Genomic DNA, 6431 nt, shown 5'->3' with positions numbered 1-6431 from the left:
CATGTCCTGTCCTATTCAACGTCAATATCATATTATTATTATGTATATTATAAACCAACTGCTCAATATTACACGTATACATATTGAATATACAATAAGGTAAGTGACCTCACCTTATTGTATATTCCGTGTCGGCCGTATATGCCTATATACGGCCCACCTTAAATTAAAATGTTTTTTTTTTAATAAACAGGATATTAAGTATGAAAAACTCACTCAAATAGGTATCTTATTTATTGAAGTTTCTTCATTATACCAAAATAGTTATAGAAATATTACGATACTCTTGGAAAATATACCTTTTATAAAAGTCCTATTGTGGGCCTTATTGAACACTAGCAGGGTATTACTTAATCCCGCAAAAAATAATAATTTTGACAGTAGACAATAACAGATTTTATTGTTTTTAACTTAAGAGTTATACATATACAAATAACAATATTTGGTACTTCACAACAAGAGGATATGTATAATAAGTTAAAAATAATTCTTTTGGGCCTTATTAACTAAAGATATAAAAATTGTCTAGTTTACGCGAAAATAGTAGGTAACTAAAGTCACTAAACATAAAGCTTTATTATTATTATGTTTTAACATCGGCAGTGCCCCCGCCAAGACGAGCAAAGCGCAAGGGCACTATCTACCTTTTCTCGAAGCGCTTCGTCGTTTTTTGGAACCCTCATAACTTGGGGTTGGATTATACTAGATAAACAAAGTTCTCGGACTTATTAAGCATATCAATTGCATAGCTCTTATACTTTAGATTTTATTCATATTTAAAAACTTCGATTTCGTCACTGACTCACTCACTTGATGATAATCAATACCTTTAGGGTACTTCCTGAAGTCCTCTAAGAAGCTAAAATTTGATATGTAAGATAGTTTTAGTACACAAACAACAAATAAATTCAAACACTTGAATTTTTTAATCCTTAAGGGGATGATGAGGGGGTTTAATCTTGTATGGGGAATCAATAATCGCTGAACCGATTTAGTTGAAATTTGGTATGTAGATAGGTATTGTTATGGGGAAGGATATAGAATAGATTTCAACCTCAAAGTTTACCCTTACGGGCTGAAGGCAGATTTCAACCCCAAAGTTTACCCTTACGGGGTGAAGGGTTTATATGGGGAATCAGTAAGAAGTACATTGTGTAACAGATGCCCCCAGATACTTATTTCAGGATTTTTAATAGTAAATCACCCCCAACCCTTTAAATTAGGGGATGGAAGATTGTCATAAGCAACTTACAAAAAGAAGTGAAATCCCACCAAAAACATTTTGATGTAAAATGTTGCCCAGACGAAACCATAAGGCTCGCACTGTCAAAAAGTTATCAGATCTCTTGCCAAGCTTCTAACTCTACAAGCCCTAACTTCACTAGCTCTACACCTTAGTCAAAGTATGTAGCTCGGCCGTTTCGTTTCTACAAGAACTATTGTATGTATAATAAAAAAACCGGCCAAGTGCAGTCGGACTCGCGTTCCAAGGGTTCCGTACATTACACAATTTTTAACAATATGTTTTTTTAAGTGAAAAGTGAGTAAAATGTCTTTTAAAAACCCGTAGGGATCGGATCAAAAACTAAGTACTTAAGTCCGACTCACGCCACAGATTATACAATAGTTCTTACGAACAGATACTTATCTCTCAAACAAAACGCAAGTACCTACCGTTTTGATACCTACACAAAAATACAATGGAGTGACCTTCAACGCGCCGCTCCCCGCACCGCGCGCACCGGCACAACGCTAGGGTTGCTGACGCTTAGAAATGATAAATAAATACCCACTTAAACAGAGGAGTGATATAAAAGGAAAGCTAAATCTTAAATTATACCTAATATTCCGATTATGCTTTAGTGTTTGCGAAATAGTCATTTTAAAAGGTCATATGTCCCTGCAGTAACCGCAGTGTTTACGCCGTTTTATAAACCGCGCAATAATCCCAGCAAGAATTAGTTTTAAAACTTCGTGTAATTTAAAACCAGATAGAGATTAATGTTACATAGTAAAGAAAAATAATGGAAACCCCATGAATAAAGGTAATTAATTATAAGTTAACCAGAGCAAAAATGAGTAGGCACTTTCCGGTGTAAACTTACTGTCGTTAAAATAAACATTTACCAAAATAAATTAAAAATTTACTACCTATTTCAAATAGATAGATATCTAAATCTATACATTTGTCACACATATTAAACATTACATGTTTAATTAAAGAAATTCAATAGTAGGTAGGTACCTACTACCCGCGCGATTCGAATTTTAAGATATCGCGCCGTTAGACTTCACTAGATATGAAATAGTAAAGATATGTGACGTTCCACGGCAAAAGGTACCTTATGGCGGCTGGCGCTTACGCTTATTATTATCGCCACTCCAATATTCAGTCGGGGCAATGGTACCTTTTGCCGTGGAACGTCACATATCTTTACTATTTCTTATCTAGTGCATCTCTAATTCATTTCCCGAATCCCGCCGTCCGTGTAACTATCGTAAAAATGGACAGTGCGGCGCGCGGTGACGTGCGTACGTGAGCGCGTGTGGCAACCAACTGGCTTGCTTTTCTACCGTGAACGGGAGCAGATTCGTAGGTATTAATCCGAGCTCGCGCAGAGAGTTCCATAGGCCTGCTCACGCTTAGCTCCACATTTCTAATAGGTTTTCCTGTCATCTATAGGTAAAGAGCTAATATGTGTATTTTTTTCATAATAAAAAGACCCAGTACTTTCGGAGATAAGGGTAATGTTAATTTTTTGCCTGTTTTCTTAAATAACTTCTAAACTATTTATTTTAAAATTATGAAAAAAATATATTTGAGATTCTAATTCTAAAATGAGCCCCTTCATTTGATATATAACAAAGATATAGTTTTTTTTCTTCTATTTATCATTCATCTCAAAAGTGACCCCTTTATTTAAATTTATATTACATATTTACTTTACATGTATGTCTTTGGGTTATAGACAAGTTTCAACTTATTAGTCCAGTAGTTTCGGAGCAAATAGGCTGTGACAGACGGACAGCCAGACACACGAGTGATCCTATAAGGGTTCAGTTTTATTCCTTTTGAGGTACGGAACCCTAAAAATAATGATTATAATAAGTTTTTCACCTTATGCCCATGTGGCGGTAGCAAAACAGCCAAGCCACATATTTTGACTAAGGTGTAGAGTTAGTGAAGGGGCTTGTAGAGTTTGAAGCTTGGCTCGACAAGAGATCTGATAACTTTTTAACAGTGCGAGTCTTAGGCTTATGGTTTCGTCTTAGCAACATTTTACATGAAAATGTTTTTGGTGGGATAATTTTTTACAGTATAAATATTTCTTCGTAACAGTTAGTATTATCTTTTAACATGATTTTTACTGTACATCTGGGCCCTATTTCACCAACGTGACAGGTGCGACATTTGTCGACATCACTGTTACTGACGTCACAGGCCTTTATAGGCTACGGTAACCGCTTACCATCAGACGAGCGGTGTGGTTGTTTGCCACCAACCAGTGTTGGGCGTAATTAATTACTCATGTAATTTAATTACATGTAATTAAAATGTTTGTAATTTAATTACATAAAATTTAATTACATGTAATTAATTTTTCTGTGTAATTTGCAATTGTGATTACATTAATTAGTAATTAAATTACTGAATTACTTTTCATTTACCTTTTTAATAATATGCACATATGAACAAATTTACTTGTAGTAATTATAAAGAAAAACTTTTATGAATTCCATTATACGCTGGATAACGTTATAACATATTTTTTATCCCTGGAATCATACCTTTACAGGGTACTATGTGACAAACCACGTTGAATATGGCGGTCGGCGCTTACGTCGCGTAGCACCGCATTAGTTTGCACGATGCACATCCCTGGTGCGCCGGGTGCGGGCCAGCCCCAACCCTATCCTGTGTGTGATAGCGGACAGACTTGACTGCCCGTATATGAGACACTGCTGCGAAATGCATGTTTCCAGCAGTGTATATATATTGTAATAGTTAATTAGGTACTAACATTAGGAACGTAAGTCTACTAACAAATCTGTATGAGTCCATAGTTGCTCGAAATAAATATTTTTCATTTCATTTTCATTTCATTAGTTAATAGGGCGCCGGTAATAATGACGTAAGCGCCGACCTAAGGTGCCTTTCGGGTTGGACTGTAGCAAAGAGGGGGCTGGGACTTGGACATTTGTCACAAGAAATACGACAGTTGTCACGAAATTCCGACACAGAACTCATTTACTGTCATGAATTACCGAAAGTTCTTTGAAATCTTGTGTCATTGTCATCATTATCATCATAAACATCACAAGAAAGATACCTGTTTTTTGCCGATATAATAAAGTTTTTTTTTTTAATAATACAATGATAGTGACAAACAGGAATAAGGCCCGTCCGATGGTAAGCTATAACCGTAGCCCATGGATGCCTGTGACGTCAGCAACAATGTCACGTTGGTGAAATAGGGCCCTGGTGCTACATTACGACACCGGTGCTATAATAAGCACATTAAAACACTCCCTTTGGCCGTGTTTTAAAATTCGTCATTCGTTGCAAAATTTCAATTTTTCGCACTTCTATCGTAAATAACTACCTATGTATTAATAAAAAAAGTTACCTATATAAGTAAGTATGTAGTTACTGCCTTTAAAAAGTATAAGTGTCTAAATGTTATTAGACTTCTTGATTCTTTAAAACGTCTTTAGGTCAATAAAGCAAGTGAAAAATTATTAGAGTTAGACCAAGAAAAGTCTGCAGCGATTTGGACAGCCCACGCAGTGAAGGTGTGATTTATAAGTCATAATTTCATAGAAGTTTCTTCAAATCGGCCTTATTAATGAGAGATTAAAAATATTCAAAATTATCTAAAAATATTTTAATCTATTATTTCATCTCATACGTTCAATAAGGCCCGGGACTGGACCTTTTTATCTGCACTGACAGTGGATCTTCTTAGCAACAAGTACAAATTCAGAATAATAGGGAGCAACTGCTATTTTTGAATGCTGGGCCTTGTTACCCGCCGGGCCTCATATGCCTGCACCTCACCTACCTTATTTATTTGTTTTACAAGGGGAAAATTTGTTGATTAATCATGCTAATATTGATACCCAAACAAGCGAAACATTCTAAAATTGAACCACAAGCGTAGCGAGTGGTTCGTAAAGTTGAACCTCGAGCGTAGTGAAGGTTTCAAGGGACGAGGGTTAAATAAAATTTTCACTACATCAGCTCGTAAAGGCCCTCTTGATTGTTCGAAACGGATAAGAAGAGTGGCATTTAATTTGATGCAAATTTTGAGTTGTTTCCGTAGGTATACTCGTAAAGCTCAGTTGGTTGGTAAAATTGACTTTAAAATGATAAATATTGAATAACGTTAGTTTGAAATTGATTTAAATGATAAAGTAAATATTATCGGAGATATATATCGGATATCGCTCTTAAACAAAAAATATATGTCGCTAGTCATTTATAACCTAAAAGCGCCAAATTACGCAAAATTATATTGAAATGACACCTGTCTATTGAATTTGAAGAATACTTTAACAAGGGTGGTTATCTGTATGACAATGCACCTAAAATAATTTTCAAATGTATCTATTATTTCTATACCTACTTAACACGATAACGAATTCTACGTAAACCAAACCGCGGGCAATCCCTAGTACATATAGAAATAAATAAGTGTAGGTAAGTTTCCATTAGGGTACCTACTATTAACAATATAACTATTTACCATTGATAATAATTTTATAAACGTTTTGCGTATTTTTTACGGCCACCGCGCTAATCGCTAGCCCGCCACCGTCGATCGCTGTCTCCTGCCACGGCGCACAGCACGGCGCGCGAAAACGCCGCGCGTTTGAAATGTAACTCAATATAAGCGCGGAATGCATACTTACGTATCAGTATTTAGTGTCGCCGTGATTTTATATTTCTAATATTTTGTGTGGGAACTAAGATCTTTATTATGACCGTGTAATATTAACTCTACAAACTTTAATTCAATATTAGCTATACTGCTTAACCAGAAATCAATATCTAGACAATCACATTGTCTACATTTCTAATTTTTTACAAGTATACTATAGGTAAACCAGAACTTTGGGAGTATTGTCAAGAGGGCGCTCGTTTTGAATTTTATATAGCAACAATTTGTATAGTGGGGACAATGGAAATTGGCAGATGATTTTTGTTTTATTCCGACAACTTTAATAAGTGCGAAGTTTGATGTTTGGATATTTCTTCGGTTTTTACGCTATAAAATTCGTGAATTTTACGACGTATGACACATAAATCAAAATCATCCAAATCTATTTTCTTTTTTTGTTTTCTTTTTTTAGGTTTGGTCGTTTAATTCCGCCCTTACGCCCTTCGCTAGCAATCCGTGATACCGATGCATGCGATACACCTAATACAC

This window comes from Cydia splendana, chromosome 14, assembly GCF_910591565.1.
Source record: "Cydia splendana chromosome 14, ilCydSple1.2, whole genome shotgun sequence".
NCBI lineage: Eukaryota > Metazoa > Arthropoda > Insecta > Lepidoptera > Tortricidae > Cydia > Cydia splendana.
The sequence above is the reverse complement of the archived record's forward strand: the minus strand, read 5'-3'. Positions refer to the sequence as shown.